This window comes from Echiichthys vipera (genome assembly GCF_963691815.1).
Source record: "Echiichthys vipera genome assembly, chromosome: X".
In the NCBI taxonomy this organism is placed as follows: Eukaryota; Metazoa; Chordata; class Actinopteri; order Perciformes; family Trachinidae; genus Echiichthys; species Echiichthys vipera.
Window position 1 is genome coordinate 1,092,494 of NC_139825.1, and position 20,237 is coordinate 1,112,730.

At 41.7% G+C, this 20,237-nt stretch overlaps 1 protein-coding gene across 1 annotated transcript in view; it reads right to left on the reverse strand.

Annotated features, from left to right (window-relative positions):
- The window catches only part of csnk2a4 (casein kinase 2, alpha 4 polypeptide), a 34,925-nt gene extending 33,698 nt beyond the window's left edge, over nucleotides 1-1,227 (reverse strand). The window contains exon 1 of the mRNA XM_083938868.1: nucleotides 1,158-1,227. The gene's annotated coding sequence lies outside the window, so the exon portion shown is untranslated. The remainder of the gene's footprint in view (nucleotides 1-1,157) is intronic.
- Between the last annotated feature and the right edge of the window lie 19,010 nt (nucleotides 1,228-20,237).

The following is a 20,237-nucleotide window of genomic DNA, read 5'->3' on the forward strand; positions in this document are numbered from 1 at the left end:
ATTTCCTATCTGTCTCTTTATGGTCGCACGTTTACAATTCTTCTCTGCTCTCTGTATTGTGCACAGCTGAGTTCTGCCCTGATGCGGACAAACATATCTGCGTTTTTGAAAGCGAAAAGAAAGAAATTTATGGTGAATAACAAATAATATGCCATATTATTATTATTAACCAGGTGTTAATATCCCGCAATATCAAGTTTTATAGCAAAAATAAGACAAGTGACTTTGCTGTATAGTTTTGGACTCTAAATGTGTGTTATTGATTAGACTACGGTTACAGTTAGCTAAGGCTAGCCATACTTATATATTTTGTTACATGGACAGATATTTCAAATTGCTTCACCGTCATTTAAAAAGTATCACAAACAGAACGGACAAGAAAAAAAAGGTATCCACCTATTTCCTAGCCCTCATGGTACCTTTGTAAATTATGGGCACAACTCACTGAAAACAGTGAAAATATTGTAAATATAGCGTACACTTAAACTATTATTGATTCATGAATTTGGCCTTTAATAAGTTGGTTTTAGTTGGTTCTAAATTTCTGTTGATATCTGCTGTTCTTTTGATTAGTCCGACTGTGAATGGAGGCTAGGCTAGCAATAGCCGTGTTAGCTGGGGCTAGCTCTAATGTTAACTGTGGATACATCATCAAAGATCAATGAAATTTGTACACAGTTTGTCACTGAAGCGGCCGTTTCGGGTGACATGCTGTATGTGGCGTTGAGACACAAGCGGCATAACATTCACACTCAGAGGATCGGTTAATCATATTCATAATCAACTGATATAACCCGCTACTTAACAGATAACGTCAAAGTGGACTTTCATCTCACTTTCAACAGTCCAGCTAGCCTGCGTTAACTTACAAAAACACATCATAACACCCCACATCGTAAGGCACAGTGAAACTTACGAGGAGCAGTTTCTCCAACGTTAAATTCAACGTTGTAGTTAGTTATTCATTCAAAATTATTCGACATCCGTGACGTTACGTATTGTTGACATTCGCGCAGAACTGAAGACTGATGACGTGTTTACAAACGTGTTAAAACGTATTGGCTCTAGACCGCTTGGCTAACGTGAGCCTTCGTTAGTTTCCAGAGCACGAGGGTCTGGTTTATTTACAGTAGAGGAACACTGGAGTGGATATTTACCCCCTTGATCAATTCAACGGTCGAAATGCTTCCCAGTAGGCTGAGTTTCGTCAAGCCAACGATCCTCGCCTCCCTCCACCGGTTTGTCCTTCCCAGTTTGTGATTTCTGTTGCATCAGAGACAAAATGGCCGACCATTGCCACCTACGCACCATCGTTTTTTTGTTGTGCTTCAATTAAGACACTTTTTTTTTTACCCCAAAACTTTATTCAGAACAGTTCAGTGCATTCCAATTTTTCGTGCTAATACTGAATTTGCAATCCTCAAAAACATTACACACATATTCAAAACAGCAAGGCTCTATTGACAATACAATAAGGTACATACATTTTTTTAGCAAGGGAAAAAAAGTGTTTAAAAATGCTATATAATTTTTGCGCTTTAGATCCACTCATCAATTTTAGAGATTTTACATGTATTTTAAATTCATTCAAGAAAAAATAATTGTATTAAACATAAAATGGAAAAGACTAGATCGAGAGGAAATAAATAGGAGTAAAAGGAGTGTATTCTGAGGTTTTACACCTTGTTTCTTTCATTTTTGGGGGATTTCGTACTCAGCTGCTGTTCACGTTGGTGGTTTCTGTTTATTTTATTTTTGAACAAGGATTTGGTGAGTGGAAAAATATATTTTTCCCATGTGTGTGTTAGCAGGTATCCCTTTATCGTATGAGTTCAGTGTGAAGACGATATTACTTGCAGCTAAGTTAAAGCAGTCTGAATAACTGTCATGCTATGTATTTTTTTTTGTTTTTATTTGTGACTGGACTGATTTCAGAATCAGAATCAGAATCAGAATCAGGTTTATTGCTAAGTATGTTGGACATACAGAGAATTTGACTCCGGCTTATACTTTTCTCACAGTTTCCAAACATTTAACAGGACAAACCTAAACATAACAATAACATTTACATAACAATAACAGAACAACACAGAACAATAATTTAAGATAAAAAATAGAGGTAATATTAAAAATAGGTTAACAAGTAAATATGAGAAATTTAACATAGAAAGATAAAAATTAATTATTAATTAATAATAAATTTGGACTGATAAAGGACTTAAACAAAAGACTGGTCATATACCAAACAGGGGAAATCTGACTTATTGGTTATACTAATCTGAAATTTGATTGAGTTGTATTTTGATATGTTTTCTTGAACTGTTTTCTTTTATTTATTCACTTTTACCTTATTGTGTGCCAAATTACAGTATTACCTGGATGGGTTGTATAAAGTGAGATAAATCCTGAATACAGCTGGTTAAGCAAACCAAAGAGAAAGTAGAAACATAGAACCAAACTCATAAATAGGACTAACTAAGATAAAATGAGAACTTACACTGAGAAAACTCAAATTATACCCAGTTAAACAGGAACTAAACAACCAATATAAGAAACCTCGGTACAAAAGTATATCTCAAATAGGTTATCCTCAAAGCAATTTCAGTCGTAAGCAACTGGACTTGGTGATTTGTCTAGGAAGACGTTTCACCTCTCATCCAAGAGGCTTCATCAGTTCATGTACGCATCTGACCAGGCTGGGACTGGTCCAACTAACTGGTGTGGAGATCCAGATATTTAACCTCTCACAAGGGCATTGATGTCACTGAAACCCTTTGTGCTCCAAGTGCAAACGACTGTCGTTAGAATGGCAGTCGTTTGTGGGAAGTTGGTTTCGGCTTTGTTAGTGCTCTATTGAGTCCTGACGACAGTCGTTGGAGTCACATGGGGCCATTTGTGAATAGTTGTTCTTTGAGGTTAGATTGTTGCAGCTGTAAAGTTGATGCGCCATATTATTTTGTGTTAGAAATACAAATTCTTTGGGTAGTGCTTTATGCATTTGAATAAAGTCTGATTTCGAAGGGATGAAGTGGTGGTTAGTGCAGAACTGACCGTAGTCTAGTAAGTGACCCCTGTCATCCATTAAATCGACCATGGACCTTATATTCTTCCCAAACCAGTCTCCGTAAAATAAGGACTTATGTTGGTACAGTATGTATCTGTTCTTCTAGAGTATAGTAGTATGAGGTGAGAAGTTATGTGCGTATAAAATTTTCCAGTACATTAATATCTGTTTGTGGAACTCTGATAATGACACAGGGAGTTTATTAATATCAAAGTCTGTAATAAGAAGAAGTTTCAGTCCTCCACCTTTTATTAAATATATGATTCGGGATACAGAACCAAAAAGAGTTGCTATGTTTTATCCAAGATTTCAATTTTCTGAAGAATTTATTTTCTAAGTTCCATCAAGGCGATCCAAATCAATAACCTTTAGGCCTCCTTCTGCTATTTCTTTGATCATCTTGCTTATTTTTCATAGAGTGTGGTTAGTTTCCCCAAATAAAATTGAGGTTAATTTGGTTTATGGATTTTATGAGTTTATTTGGGATGGCATGAGAGTAGGTTGGGTAAATACATCCTGACAAACTTTCCATTTTCGTCAGATAAATTCGACCTAGACCTTTTAGTTTGTTATCCACATTCAATGATTGACCTACTTTGTGTCCTTTGTTAGGTGGACTCCTTGATATTTGATTTGATAGGGATATTACAGATATTATTTAGCGCTGTGTCATGAATAGAAAGTAGTTCACTTTTTTTTTTTAATTTAATGTTAACCTTGAAGCCTTGGAGAATTTTTGAATCTTATATGTTGAAGGTAGTAAGACCTGAACATATTAACTTTCATAATTATACTCACTTGTTTGTGGGACCCAGTATCCCAGACATAGATTTGAGCACTCACAGACGGGCACTTCTTGCAACCTTCTTGACAACTTTATTTATAAAAAGCTACTAGCGGCCAATTTAGCGTCTTATTCAGACCATCAGGGAAAAGGGAGAAATATATGGTCGGCCTAATTCATTCCCATGCATGTCGCTCAGAGTCCAGTTCAGTCTGTGGGTCCGTGTCTCTCTCCACGCAGCAGCACTGTTGTTGTTATGTGACGGGGGTTAGAGGTCCGAGGTGGGGAGATGGCGGCAAAGTATGCGGTTTTGCCGTCCAGACGACAATGCCACTGGGGGCGATCTCAAATATTCCCACGCTGGGACCTGGTTACAGAAAAGACAGTTTTCAGGCTCCGATAACGCCGGCTGCGCGTGGATGGTCGGCCTAACCGGTATTAAAAATGTGCGTTTAAAGGAAAACGCGTTCTCGTGTGGCTGGGCCCTAGGGTGTGATTCTCTGTTCATTAATGAAGGCATAGGGGCCTCGGAACATGGTCTTCAGGCCTGCCTTCCTCGCCTGTTCCACTTTTGGCCACACCGCCTTTCGCGCCTCTCTGTCTTCTTTGATGAGATCTTGTCAAGATCTGGTTCTGTCAGTACCCTCCTCTCTTCCTTTTTGTGTGAGTTTGTCTCCCTCTGTCTGTGTTTCCCTGCATGTGTCTTTCCCTTGTCTCTGTCTAGGTCTGGTAGGCGTTCCCCCAAGCTGCAGCCTGTTATGCTGATTACCTCACCACCTTAAATACCTCAAGCTGACAGGCATGCAGCGCCGGACCGTCGTCGACCCTGTATTGGTAAAACTATTCCCCCCGGACTGGCATACCTTTCCTCGTTGTGATTTTCACGCTCCCCGTAGTAAGTTGACTAATCGTGTTTGTTTTCTGTTTTACTTGTACTGTTCATGACAGAACGGTCAGGCCATAACATGGACCCCGCGGACATGGAAACCAAACCCCCGGGTTGTTTCGTGCGTCACACTGTCACTTCCCAAGGAGTACTCCTCGGTAAGCATTCACAGACGCTGCAAGGAATTCTGGAGAATCTCAGTCAGTTGACTGCCTGCGTTGCTCGTCTGGAGCCAAGACAGGTGGGACCTTTCCTTGCTGCTCCCCTATTAGTTTTCCAGAGCAGATCCCTGTTGTACTCGTGAGTAGTCGGGTTCCTCTGTCCTCAGCTCCTGACCAGGAGGAACCCATGCAGCTAGGTCGTGGCCATTTGACTCCCACTGAACGTGAGCAGCATTTTCGTAACAGGCTATGCATTTATTGTGGAGATCCAAATCACCAAATAGCTAATTGTCGGAAACGGTTAAACTGGCAGGCTCACCAGTCACAGGCGGGGTCCTGGTGAGTCGTTCAGTGGTCCCAAATAATCCCCGTCAGCGCATAAATCTGGATGTTGTGTTGTCGCGTTTTCATCTCTGAAACGCCTTCCAGTGAACTGTATGATGATCTGCCGTGGACGGTTGCTGCTGTTCGGTCCGAGGCGGTGCACAGAATCTAGAATTAGGTCCATCTTCTCCCTCCAGTGCGGAGCAATCTTTACGATGATGTCTGCGATGACTCGTCTTGTGTCTTCTTCTTTCTCTTCTCTTAGACCATTTAATCCCAGCTCTGCAGCTCTTTTTTTCAGTCTCTGTATTTCTGTGTTCACGCTCAGTATTCATCTCTTTTAGTTGTTTCATTTCTTTTTCTAATTCTTTGTTCTTTTCCTTACATTCTTTAATTTCAGCCGAGTTGAACTTGACCGCTTTGGCGATGTTGTATATGGTTAGAGTCGACTTCTTTAGCTCCACTTTGAAGTCCTCCATCATGTCTCAAAGGGCACTAATCGCAGCGAGAATTGCATCGTTGGAGGTTTCTCCAGCACGGCTTCCTCCAAAAGGTACCTCATCTCCTTTTTACTTTTTCTGAGGTACTGGTGGCTTGGAAGGAGAATGTAAGATTTTGTTCCTTTGGCGCTTGTCTCCATGTCCTCATGTCTGCAGTAGTCATGTGTAATGAGAGCCTTAGCTCTAGTGTTAGCATTAGCTTAGTGCGGCTTTTAGAAAGGGATTTAACTGAAGTCATCAATTGATCCTTAGAGCTTCTGGCCAATTTACAACTAACCGAGATAAGTTCTTGTGAGTTGCTATTGAAATTTCAAGGTCCCTCTACCTGGAGCTGTTTATGGCACGTCTGCTCTCTCCGCCATCCTGCTGCAACCCCTACGCACCAATGTCCTGGAGGCGATATGTTTTTCCCCCACGAAGGTAGGGGAAGATCCCGCCTTTTTCGCCTGTGATTCGCTAGAAGGGCTGTCCTCTCATTGGTTATTTGATTTGGCTGTGAAACGTCATCCCACGTTCATGGCGTGCTGAGAGCAATCCCCCACCACATCGACTTCCTGGTTGATCAAAGCCCCCACCACAGCGACTTCCTGGTTGATCAAAGCCCCCACCAGAGCGACTTCCTGGTTGATCAAAGCCCCCACCACAGCGACTTCCAGTTCTCCGAGTGTCCAGTAGGAGTAGTTGCACTATAGAGCAGTTTCTCATTGACACCCATGTTGAAACAGGCCAATTTTCACAGCATCATTAAACCTATTTAGGACTTGATTGGAAAAAACACTTTAGACTGTATGTTTAGGTCATATCTCCATGAAAAACATTTAGAAGGGCTACAACAGGCTAGTTTTTATTAATGTTTATGAATAATTAGGGGCGCGGCCTTTTGAGTGACAGTTAGGCTCTGGCCATCACTTCTCCTCGGAGGCTAGTTGTCAGGATTTGCATCATTAGCATGCTAACTCCGTCATCTTGACCTGAACTGTGGTCATTCGTGTGGTGGTGTTTCCATCAGTGACAAGATTGTTTGCTCTTTGATCAACTGTACCAACAGATGGTTTAGGAACACACCGTGTTAACGTTAGCTCTGTTATGCTAATGAAATAGCCGCACTTGCACCATGACTTGCAGTAAAGCCTGCTGTCTATGACAGATACACTAGATGCTAATCTGGAGCACCAGGAGGATTCTGGCTGTGAGGATCTGTGTTTTAGAGCGTACTCACACTGTCCTTCGGTACCGCGACCCGGACTTTAGGGTACTTGTCCCCCCTCCCTCTCCCCCCCGCACCCCAGCCCCGTTTGTACTCACACTGCCAGGGCCGGCCAATGCTTCTTGCTGTCCATACGCCATCACGCCGTAACACGTCACACGCATTGATCGCGTGTGTGTGGCTTTGTTTACAAATCTTTCCACAGACCTCTGAGTTTTTGTGCGTCTTGTCGACTGTTTTTGAATATTTTCATCCGACCAAATCTGCAGTAAACACTCCACCTCCGCATCACACCAACGTGAACCTTTCTTCGCCATTGTTGTTGTTGTTAAATGTCCGCGCATGGTCCGTCCTTCTATTTATATGTCCGAACAGGCGGACATAACGCTACTGCCGTAGGGCTCGTGCTCGTGCCCTTACAGTCTATGGTACTTTTTTGAATATCAGGGCGTACTCACACTGTCCTTTTGGCCGGGGCCAAAACCGGTTTTTCAGCTAAAGCCTAGTACCTTTAAGCAGTGTGAGTGCACCCGCTCCGCGCATAACTGCGGCCAGCGGGCCGTCCACTGCTTGAAAGAGGTGGGCTTTAGCGGAGCCGTTTGCACATGTACGAGCACGAGCGTGCGCACGTGTACGAGCACGAGCCCTACGGCAGTCGTGTTATGTCCGCCTGTTCGGACATGTAAATAGAAAGGACGGACCATGCGCGGACATTTAACAACAACATCAATGGCGGTGAAAGGTTCACGTTGGTGTGATGCGGAGGTGGAGTGTTTACTGCAGATTTGGTCGGATGAAAATATTCAAAAACAGTCGACAAGACGCACAAAAACTCTGAGGTCTGTGGAAAGATTTGTAAACAAAGCCACACACACGCGATCAATGCGTGTGACGTGTTACGGCGTGATGGCGTATGGACAGCAAGAAGCATTGACCGGCCCTGGCAGTGTAAGTACAAACGGGGCTGGGGCGCGGGGGGGAGAGGGAGGGGGGACAAGTACCCTAAAGTCCGGGTCGCGGTACGGAAGGACAGTGTGAGTACGGCCCAAAGCCCGGGTCGCGGTACGGAAGAACAGGGTGAGTACGCTCTCAGTTTAAATCATAGATCATTAATAGGGATGTCCGATAATATCGGCCCACCGATATTATCGGCCGATATTGAGTTAAAAATGTAATATCGGGAATTATCGGTATCGGGTTTTTACAACCGATGTTAGTTCTGTAGGCTTCAGCATTTCCGAGGGTACCTGAATGCAACACGGGCCGTAGGCTTCAGCATTTCCGAGTGTACCTGAATGCAACACGGGCCGTTTACAGGCGCGTGCTTGATGACGTATAACAACAACACGCTTCACTCGTAGGTTGCTAACCGTGGCTAACAAGCTTCAGCTCTCCCGGTGCATGAGATGTCCGTGGTTTGGAAGTATTTCCAAGTGTCACCTATTAACAGTAAATGTGCGCTTTGCAATGACTGCAAGGCGTTGGTTATGAGAGGAGGAAACAAGGCGTCTTCCTTTAATACATCACATTTGATCACCCACCTCAAGAAGAATCATGCGGAGTTAAACGCTACATCTGTGCAGCAAAGTGATGAAAAGAAGCAACAGCCGACACCGAGAAACAGACTTTTTCTATCGTTCAAGATGCCGGATTCACCAAACGTGTGGAGTTCCTCGAGCCCCGTTATGTCTGTTTAACGCCCAGTCGCAAGTATTTCTCAGACCAGTGCTTACCCGAACTGTACAGCGTTGTTTACCGTCACGTCGAGAAGCTAATTTCTGGTGCTGTATCCATTAGATCCAATACAGGTTAGCATGTTGAGCTTGACTGCTGATTTATTGATTGTATTATTTGTCAAGTTACGGCCGGTTACTCAGTCTGGAAAAAGAAAACTAAGTTTGTTTACTACTCTGGACTGAAGATATGCATCTTCCTTGTTGTGATGTTGTCTGTAGTGTTGTTTGAGGCAAAATATTCTCTCTAAAAACACAAACAAATAAATGAATGGCACTTTTTTCAATAACTTATTTTGTACAGACTGTGTTTACATTTGAAAAGCCGTGTTGCATTTATGTATGCATCCAGTGGGGCATCACAATAAAATTAGGCATAATGTGTTAATTCCATAATAGGTGATATGTGATGAATTTTGGTGTAAAAAGGCTGCATATATCGGTATCAGGTGATATCGGTATCTGGTGATATCGGTATCGGGTGATATCGGTATCGGAAATTAAGGGTTGGACAATATCGGATATCGGATATCGGCAGAAAAGCCAATATCGAGCATCCCTAATCATTAATGCTGCCAGCACTCGACGAGCCGGTGTAATCTCTGCTAGAGACACGTGACTCCCACTCCCGTTTATCTAGTAACACGTTCTGTTAGCCTAGATCCCGGGCGGTAGAGCTAATGTGAGCTAATGTGGTTAACTCTGTGAACGTCACCTAGACGGACGTATCTCCAACCCCCAACGTCACATCAATGCCCTTTTTTGGTAAGAGGAAATGAGGAGGAGTCAAAGTCTGACAAAATGGCTTCTTCCAGAGGCAGATATGATTATATCAAGTTGAGAGAACGGGCCCTGGCGGAGAGGCTACGTCCATTTTTTATACATATATATGTGAGGCACGGCCAATTATACTATATATTATAATAATTATACTACTATATTTTTTATACACTGTATGATTATACCCACATATTACCACACATAAAGCCATCATATGGAATAACGAAGACATTTCTGTCAGGAAAAATCTAAATATAATAAAATGAAGGAAGTACTCATCAAAACTTTGCACAACATGTATCCTATACTTTTCAAAATTCCTAGATATTAAACACAAATGTACTATTTGCACCAATGAAGCAGAATCTTTGACACATGTATTCTATAATTGTTTACATTCTTCTTCCTTTTGCACTCGAATGTCACAGTATGTATTTTTGGTGAAATGAACACTGTAACATCAGAATTGAATGTAGAAATGTAATTCTGTATTTTGAACATTCCACATACAATACTGAGTTTATTGTTAACTTTTATATGGCACATTTTATTTGCACAGATGTAAGGTAAAAATTATACCCTATTCATGGCTTTCCAAATCGAATTTCAGAACTATCTAAAATCTCTCAAATTTGTGGACTGCAAAAAGTATCAAAACCGTTGAAGTAAAAATACAAAAGTAAAAATATAAATATAAATATTAAAAAATGGAAAAAAATATATATATATTATTTTTTACATATATATATAAATTACTTGTGATAATAATTTTTTAAATATTAACAACCTGATTTATTTATTTTCTATTTCCTATGTAATATCCATCCCCAATTTTATGTTGAGTACATGTCTGATTTGTAGTATATTTCAAATTGTTAAATAATGTTTGTTTGAAAAAAAAAAAGAGCCACGAATTTAAGAAACATAGGCTAGTCAGATTTGTACTGTGGTTTTTATAGAGCTTTACTTAGTACTGCTGGAGTTTTTATTTAGTTGTTTTTTTTAACAGCTTTATTATAAAAACAAGTTCACATAGATACAAATTGTATACAGGGAACAGTATACAATGAGAATACAAAGAACATGTGCCAGAGGTGATGTTCATTATACAAGTTTATACATATTTCAATGGTTTTAATAGCCCTTTCATTTGATGATTTTGTGATTCATTTAAAGTAAAGTTCCATTTCTTTTTTAAAAACATAAAAACATGGGGTTTTCTTAAAAGAATGACTTTTATGAATATGACATTTTGCAATAAATAAAAACAGATTAATTAAAAAGTAACATTTTCCTTCTTGCTTAGGGTAATTATGGAAACCAAAAACATTTTCCCAAAGTAAAATCAAATCTATAGTGAAAGAGTCAATAATACATTTGCTAAGGTCTGCCCATAGTTTTTTGGTGTAAGAGCAAAGCCAAACTGTTTCTGGATGTAAATTACAGAAAGAGCAGTTAATATTGTTGTCTTTATAAATTTATTGCATATAATGATTAGCTGGATAATATTTGTGTATGATTTTTGTAAGAAACCTCCTTAACTTTATGTGTGATTTAAAACTTGTCAGGAAGCATCCAAGTTTTTTTTCCCAATCACATATGATGTGTGAAATGATTCCAATAGACAGTAATATTATGGGGAGCAATTATTAATTAATTTATTATGAATTATTAATTCATTAATATTATATAATTATATAATAATATTAATAATTAATTGATTATTTAATCATTAATTACCTCTCCGGGAACCATCACCTTATCGTGGTGGAGAGGTTTGTGTGTCCCAGTGAACCTGAGGGCTGTGTTGTCTGGAGTCTAGTGCTCCTGGTCGGGTCTCCCATGGCAGAGTGGTCTCAGGCGAGGGGCCGGACTAAGAATGGTTCACAAAGACAAACGAGGAAGAGGAAGAGAAACCCTGTCCGAAAGAAAGCCCGGGGCCCCCATCTGGAGCCAGGCCCAGACGGAGGGCTCGCCGGTGAGCACCTGGTGGCCGGGCTCCGTGGCATCTCCCTCCTCTCCATCCTGTGGGCCCACCACTCGCAGGAGGGACCGCTGGGGTCGGGTGCACCTCGACGGTCCAGACACGGGCAGCAGAGGCTGGCTCTGGGGACGTGGAATGTCACCTCTCTGTCGGGGAAGGAGCTGGAGCGCTCCCTGTTAGATCTGGTGGGGCTTACCTCCACACACAGTCTCGGTTCTGGAACCGTACTCCTGGATAGGGGTTGGACCCTATTCTTCTCTGGATTTGCCCAGGATGTGAGCCGCCGGGCGGGTGTGGGAATACTCACAATCCCCCGGCTGAGCGCTGCGGTGTTGGAGTTCACCCCGGTGGACGAGAGGTGGAGACACCTGGAGAGGCGTGATTGGGACGAACTGAAGTAGTCAAACAACTCCACAGTGGCAAAGCCCCAGGGGATTGATGAGATATGTCCAGAAATGCTGAAAGCTTTGGATTTGGAGGGGCTGTCTTGGTTGGACCTAATCTAAATCCGAGCGGTCGTCTGTTATTAGACTTCTGTGCTAGTCTCAGATTGTCTATAACTAACACCATGTTCGAACATAAGGATGCTCATAAGTGTACGTGGTACCAGAGCACCCTAGGCCAAAAGGTCGATGATCGATTTTGTGATCGTATCATCTGATCTGAGGCCGTATGTTTTGGACACTCGAGTGAAGGGAGGAGAGGAGGCCCCTGTCCGAGAGATCTTCAACTCACACCTATGGTGGAGCTTTTCTGGCATCCCTGTGGAGGTTGGGGGCATTGAACCGGAGTGAGCAATGTTCAAATCTTCCATTGCTGAAGCTGCAGCGGTGAGCTGTGGCCTCAAGGTCTTAGGTGCCTCAAGGGGCGGTAACCCTCGAACACCGTGGTGGACACCGGTGGTCAGGGAAGCTGTCCGATTGAAGAAGGAGGCCTTCCAGGATATGCTATCCCAGAAGACTCAGGAGGCAGTTGCAAGGTACCGATGGGCCAGAAGGGCTGCAGCCTCTGCTCCTTCAGAGGCAAAGCAGCGGGTGTGGGAGGAGTTTGGAGAAGTCATGGAGAAGGGCGGCACCAAGGTGCCTCTGGAAAACTATCTGACACCTCAGGAGGGGGAAACGGGGAACTGTCCAAGCTGTTTACAGTAAGGACGGAACGCTGGTGACCTCAGCTGATGAGGTAGTCGGGCGGTGGAAGGAACACATTGAGGAATTCCTTAATACGACTAACACACCCTCTTTTGTAGAGGCAGAGCTGGAGGCTGATGGTGAATCATTGTCAATATCTCTGGCGGAAGTCACTGTGGTAGTCAAACAACTCCACAGTGGCAAAGCCCGAGGGATTGATGAGATTTGTCCAGAAATGCTGAAAGCTTTGGGTTTGGAGGGGCTGTCTTGGTGGGACCAGAGGGGAGGTACTGTGGGAGGTGCTGCAGGAGTATGCTGCGAGGGGTCACTTCTTGGGCCATCCAATCTCTGTACAACCAAAGCGAGAGCTGTGTCTGGATCCTCGGCAGTAAGTCCAATTCGTTCTCGGTGGGGGATGGCCTCCGTCAGGGGTGCGCTTTGTCACCAATTCTGTTTGGGATTTTCATGGACAGGATATCGAGGTGTAGTCGTGGTGGGAAGGGAGATGCAGTTCGGTGGGCTGAGGATCTCGTCTCTGCTTTTTGCAGATGATGTGGTCCTGATGGCATCGTCGGTCAGTGACTTTCAGCACTCACTGGATCGGTTAACAGCCGACTGTGAAACGGCTTGGATGAGGTTTAGCACCTCTAAATCTGAGGCCATGGCTCTCAGCCGGAAACCGGTGGATTGCTTACTCCAGGTAGGGAATGAGTCCTTACCCCAGGTGAAGGAGTTCAAGTACCTCGGGATCATGTTCACGAGTGAGGGGACAATGGAGCGTGAGTTTGGTCGAAGAATCGGAGCAGCAAGGGCGGTGTTGCAGTCGCTCTACCGCACCATTGTGACGAAAAGAGAGCTGAGCCGGAAGGCAAAGCTCTCGATCTACTGGTCAATTTTTGTTCCTACCCTCACCTATGGTCATGAAAGCTGGGTCTTGACCAAAAGATCGAGGTTGCGGGTACAAGCGGCTGAAATGGGTTTTCTCAGGAGGGTGGCTGGAGTCTCCCTTAGAGATAGGGTGGGAAGTTCAGCCATCCGTGAGGAACTCGGAGTAGAGCCACTGCTCCTTTGCGTTGAAAGGAGCCAGTTGAGGTGGTTCGGGCATCTAGTAAGGAAGCCCCTTGGGAGCCTCCCTGAGGAGGTGTTCCAGGCACGTCCATCTGGGAGGAGGCCTCGGGGAAGACCCAGGACTAGGCGGAGAGATTATATCTCCACACTGGCCTTGGAACACCTCGGGATCTCCCAGTTAGAGCTGATTAATGTGGCCCGGGAAAGGGAAGTTTGTGGTCCTCTGCTTGAGCTTCTGCCCCCGGACCCGACCCCGGATAGGCGATTGAAGATGAGATGAGATGAGATAATTAATTAAGTAATTAATTAATGATTATATATATATATATATATATATATATATATATATATATATATATATATATATATATATATATATATATATATATATATATATATGTATATATATATTATAAAGGAGGACCTGTTTATGAAATATATATAGTTGAACCGGAAGTTTTTCTACGTTATAGTTACAGGACAGTATAAAATGGAGGCATCCAAAACAAGAGAGAATATGGTGGGGAATAAAATTCTAGATTGAGGTGGGATTTTTTAAAGAATGTTTTGCCCAATTAATTTTAAATGTATTGTTTAAAGTTTTAAAATCCAGGAAGTCAAGCCCTCCAGACTCATGATTACTCATTTATTTTGAGTATTCTGAATAATTGGAATAAATTTTGGGGGGGACCTTGTCTTTTGATTCTTGGTGATTGATATTTCAATTCATCTTTTACTGTAATGTTGCAGATAGAGCAAGCATAGCAGTTTTTAATTGCTAGAAGTTCACATTTATTTATATTTAAGCATAGACCAGACGCCTTGGAAAATTCTTAAATAATGTTAAGGGCAATAGGAATCTGGGTGGCATATTTAAAAAAAAAAGTGTACTGTCATCAGCCAGCTGACTAATGAAAATATCCCTACCAGCTCTATTGACTCCTTTAATATATTAATAATGTGTGTTGTAAGAATTTGTGTACAGAGCAAAAACAAATAGGGGATGATTGGGCATCCATGTTTTAATTTAACTTAGCTGTTGCTGTGAGCATATAAGGTTTTAATAGCCTCACAAAAGTAACACATTATCATCATCAGTCGTAACAAAGTCCCAGTTCTGTGCTGAGCCGTTCATAAAGTCTTATAACATGTAGTAATGCCCAGTTTGTTGTTAGTTACCAGTCCATGCGATGAGAATGATAAGTTGTGTTGCTTCGATGCCAATGGCTGGTCCTTGTGAAGGAAGCTGGTTGAAGAAAGGTTCTTGTCCTTGTTGTTTGCTAGGCCATGTTCAGAGCCTAGGGACAGCGGGCAGCTGGTCCCTGGATCCAGCAGGAGAGAGCCGAGTCAAGTGTGGAGATTTGAAGAAAGAGAGTGTCCTACAGTTTTATAGGCGCAATGCTGATGTCATCACCAGAGGTCAGGTCAGCCAATGGACTAACAGTTTTGAGTTCCTTGGAGAGTTCACACCAGGGTGTGACCTGTTGGGGGAGATTTGCATGGCCTTTGTCTGTGACCATGCGCTCTGGGACAAAGGCGACCAGGCTTTTGGGCCTAGTCTTTTCCTTTGTTTGATCAGGCTGAGGCCTTCTCATTATCAAACTGAAAGTTCACATTAATCCATAAATGAAAAATCATCTTTGGATGCCGGTTGCACCTACACATACTTTGTACTGGTATCAGCACTAAAACATAGATCATGCATACCCTGGTTCTTAAGAATATCTTTCAGCTGATCCTTCAATGGTATGCTAATAAAGAAATGTCCTTCCTGTAAACTGGCTTTCACCGTTGTTAATAAGGAATATGTCACACGTTTAAGTTTTTCTTCCAGAGATTGTGAAGAACAGTAATATAAGCTAATGGTTTCTCCAGAAAATACTTGCTTGTTGGAACTGCACTAGTCCGAGCAGAATGTAATTTAAGCAGTTTCAGCAGGTCTTCCATTAATACACCTGTTTTGTTGTGTCTCAATGCAAAGGAGAAAATTGAAATGCTGCTTTGCCCTTCTGGTAGTCAGTGGGAGGAGTGGACATCATCTACCTCTTGAGGGACATTGTCCTAAATGATTAAAAAAAAAAAAAGTTTTGCAATGAAACTGATCAGGTTTCACTTGTTTTACTCATAACCTTGTTTTGGCAGACTGCACTTAGCATGGAAGATAAACATAAGCTACAATACATAGAATAGAATAGAATAGAATAGAATAGAATAGAATTACTTTAATGATCCCAGACTGGGAAGTTATTTTGTAACAGCACTAGTAGTGGGTCAGCAAATAAACACTTTGTACATAACATAAATAGAATCCAATATATACATAGTGTATACATATACAGTGCACGGTGTGCTATAAACAATAAACAATAATAATATATACAACAAAATATGCAAAATATACTATAATTAATTAATTATAACTATGATATATACAACCAAAAGTAGAGAGAGTTATTATATACAGTGATGGATTGTGGCAGGATAGATTTCCTGTATCTGTTGCTACAACAGCGAAGCTGAAGCAGCCTTCTGGAGAAGGTGCTCCGCTGTCTGACCAGTGTGAGTTGGAGAGGGTAGAGAGGATGGATATGGATAACAGTTTTTTCAGTGTCCCCCTCTCCACCACAGCCTCCAGAGTGTCCTGTTTGCAGCCAATCACAGAGCCAGCCTTCCTGATCAGTTTGTTGAGTCTGTTGGTGTCGCTGGCGCCAATGCTGCTTCCCCAACAAACCACAGCAAATAAAAAGTACACTGGCCACCACAGACTGATAAAAGATCTCCAACATCTTGCTGCACACGTTGAAGACACGAGACAGAATACATGAGACAGATAGTTCAGACCAATGACCAATGAATCTAATGTTTAGAAAAATGTAATCAACCTCACATGTGAATGTTTAAGTTTTGTCTCACCTGCACCACTGTGGAAGATTCTGCTCTCTGTTCTTGTATTTGGCTGCCAGCTTCATCATTTTCCTGAAAGGACAGTGATGAACAACTCATTAAAGAGAAACAGAAGGATAGAGGTAGAACATATTATATGACACTGTAGTCTTGTCTCACTTTTGGCACTGTGAGAGGTTCTGATCGCTCCTCTTCTCTCTGACCATCATCGTCATCACTTTCCTAAGAATGATGACAACAGATATAATAATTGTAATTTCACTGTAAGAGTTAGCAACAGAGGTAGAGTGGTCTAATATTGTTGTTTTGTCTCACCTGTGGCACTGTGAGAGGTCCAGCTCCCTCATTTCTTTGGGTGGGATCTTCACTTTCTTGAGAGGAACAGGTCCATCATCTACTGAATAAATACAAGAATTAGAGATGGGATTAAACCGATCTAACAGTGACCTAATTCATGAAATTTGGCATTGGAATAGAATGATGGCATCGAGCCACTATGGGTGGTAAGAGAAGCAGAGCTTTTTTATTCAAGAAAAAAGAGAGCTGATGTCAGAATCAGATCAGAACTGAAAACAGTGGATCGGTGCATCTCTAAAAGGATGATGGAGGGACATAGAGAATGGCAGTAGTTTAATTTGACAGTGTGTGTGAGGGAGGGGAGGTTGTGTAATAATCCTGTAATTTTTTTCTCACCGGCTGAGAGGTGTGAGAGGTCCTAGTCTCTGCTCTGCTCTCTGGATATTATCTTCATCTCTTTCCTTAAAATGGTAGATCAAGAATCAGTTTCAGACAGATTTCACAAAAATCACAATACAGTTTTTCTCCCTTTCCTTAGTGTTTACTGGTTCTTTTTGAACTACACAGTAACATGGACAGTAATTAGTGACGATAACTGTAACATTAAGGTCACTTATGAGCTGCAGGGGGCGGGCATACCTTTTTTCCCATCTTGTCAAGGTCCGTGTAGGCACTTTTTTCCACAGTCGGTCTCTTGTTTCTGTGTCAGATGCCAGCACTATTCTTTTCGGCATGTCTCTAGCCGGTTTGGCGGTCTATTTACCATCCTGCGGAAAGCCAAGGCCAGGCCCACTAAAAACCTTTTGATCAAGGAAGTTAAACGTTTGTTTTAAGCCCCGAGAACGTTGATTTGCTAGGAGTAGGGTAATACGCTAATAAAAGGCAGTCATGGGTGGTACACACTGGCAGCTGTCAACGCGAGACAATACATCCATGCGCGAGACCACTAGCAGGCGCGTGCCATTTTTAATTCACGGCGGCGGCAGGTCTGACGGTTAACGGTTGATGCTCTCTTCAGTTGCTGATGCATATCATCATCGGCCGACAATGCAGACAAATGAAACTCCCGTTGGCGGTAAGTAAAATTAAGTATTTAAAGGAGTTGGCTCACATCGGATTTTCTGTTGATGTAGCATTTACTAAAAGTGATGGTTAGCTTCATGCTAAAGGTTACACATTAAACAAGTGAGAATTGTGGTTAATCCTCATTTTTCTCAACAGAATTGTGCATAATGAAATTAAACTTGCCTAGTTAAGATAGATTTTTTTTTTCAAAAAAAGAAAAAAGATTGCTTGGCTAAGCAATAATTAGATTATTTTTTCACTTCAGAACACAAGGACAGGGATTTTGCAGAGGTGCAGTGGATTGAAGGGGAGGATTCTGGGAAGCTCAGTGAAGTAAAGACTGATAATATACGGGGGTATGATGATTCTAAGATGGACCAACATGGAAATCCCATTTCCACCTACTCAGCTGTTATCGAATGGCGCCATGGGAAGAAACAGCGTGGAGGGTGGCCCCACTACTGGGGCTCTGTTATCTGTCAGTGGTAAGTTACTGATTGTTCAAAGTGATCATTGTCCTCTCTACGTAACTTGAAAATAAGTGTCTAAAGTTAGACATGAACATTTTTAACCTGTCTGAATTTGTATGCTTACTGTGTGGGTAAATACTTTCCAACAAATGTTTTTCAGTATACATGATTATTAATTAGCCTATAGTGTTATCGGTGGGAAAGTCAAGTCAAAATATGAGCTGTATTTAAGTGAAACAACTCTTGATTTAAAATGTTACTCATGTTATCTACAGTTTTGTCACCATTTTATCATGTGTAAGTTACTGCCCAACAAAATGCTTATCAACTTCCCTCGTCTCTAAGTTAATGCATGAACACTATGACACAGTCATCTCATGATGTTAGCCATACTTGCAGTAGTCTGTCAGTGATTCTTACTTTTAAGTACCCCTAACCTGACGCAAATTGGTAAACAAACCCGTCTGATAAGATTTTTTAAATAGATATTTTAGTCTAATACAGAATAGCTAATGTTTCATATGGATCGAGAACAATAAAATAGTAATTGTTAATACTTTTTGCAAACCCCACTGTGTGAACCACAGCTCTACACAACACATACTATGTTGTAATGCTGAGAGTGTCATAACATAACATGGTGACACAAAAACTGCTCTCAAGTATTAAGCAGTTTGTCATTTAAGCTTTTTGTCTATATTCTGTCTTCCTTTGTTTTCTAGCTACTTGTTATGAGGCAACCTTCTAACTTAATGCAATGCTGAAGGAAAAATGAACCTGCAGAGCTGACCAAGAGGGTATCAGTCCACCCTCAAAAATATCAGGATGATTCAGATGACTCTGATCTAGATGAGACTCAGATTCTTACTCAGTCACTGCAAGTCAAGGTGACATCTATCTCCTTTTAACTACGTATTATGAGGTGACCATATTTTTTAATTGTATCATGTAAGTAGAATGTCAGATCTTTTTTTCTCTCTCTCTCTTTCAGTCTCTGTATACCCAGACGTCAAAGGCTCTCACAAGGAAAGACCCAGCAGAGGAATTCCTTGCAATGTACAGTGATTTAACACCTTCAGTCATTCATCGTGATAAATATCTGACAAAGGCAGTCATTGAATTAAAGTGGGAGACAGAAGAAAATGATAATTTGAGGGTGTTGCTTGACCGAGGTATCCCCTCTTGTCACTTATTTAACAATAAGACAACCAAAACACTTAAAAACACTTTTTTAAACTCTAAAGTTTGAACCCTTAATTCTCACAATGTCTCGTTGTTTAAACAGGTGGAGATCCATCTTGGGACTGGAGTCATGGTAGAGAAACTGTCGTGGGCCTATGCAGTTAATGCACGTTCAGCTACAGTATTTGTGAGACATCTGCTCACAGCAGTCTTCCCACTGGAGATACTGCTGGTGAGCAATTTTCGAGGGGGAAAACGAGGCAGAGTTGATGCAGGTCTACCTCTGGACAAAAATAAACTGGTTGCCATCTACAGTAAGTTTTCATCCTTTTATGGTATATGTTTTGGCAATAGTCTATGCTTTTTTGTACTTACTGATTTCAGATGAGGAACCCTAAAAAGAGTCATAAACCATACCAGCATTCTACACTGTCTATGAGACACATGGAGAACATGTCTACATTGTATAAGTCTTAATGAAACAATGCCTCTGCCAAATGGAAGAACCTAATTCATAGAATACTGTCTGATCTTCCCTTGCTTATATACTGTATAATATACACAGGTATAATAATGATCATATTCATCTTCTCAAGACAAGCTTTTGTAGGCTACCTCTTTCTCTGCTGATTCAAGTGCCCCTATGATTTTTTTGTTTTTTTTTGTCCAAAACCAAATAAACAAACAAAAACATTTAAAAA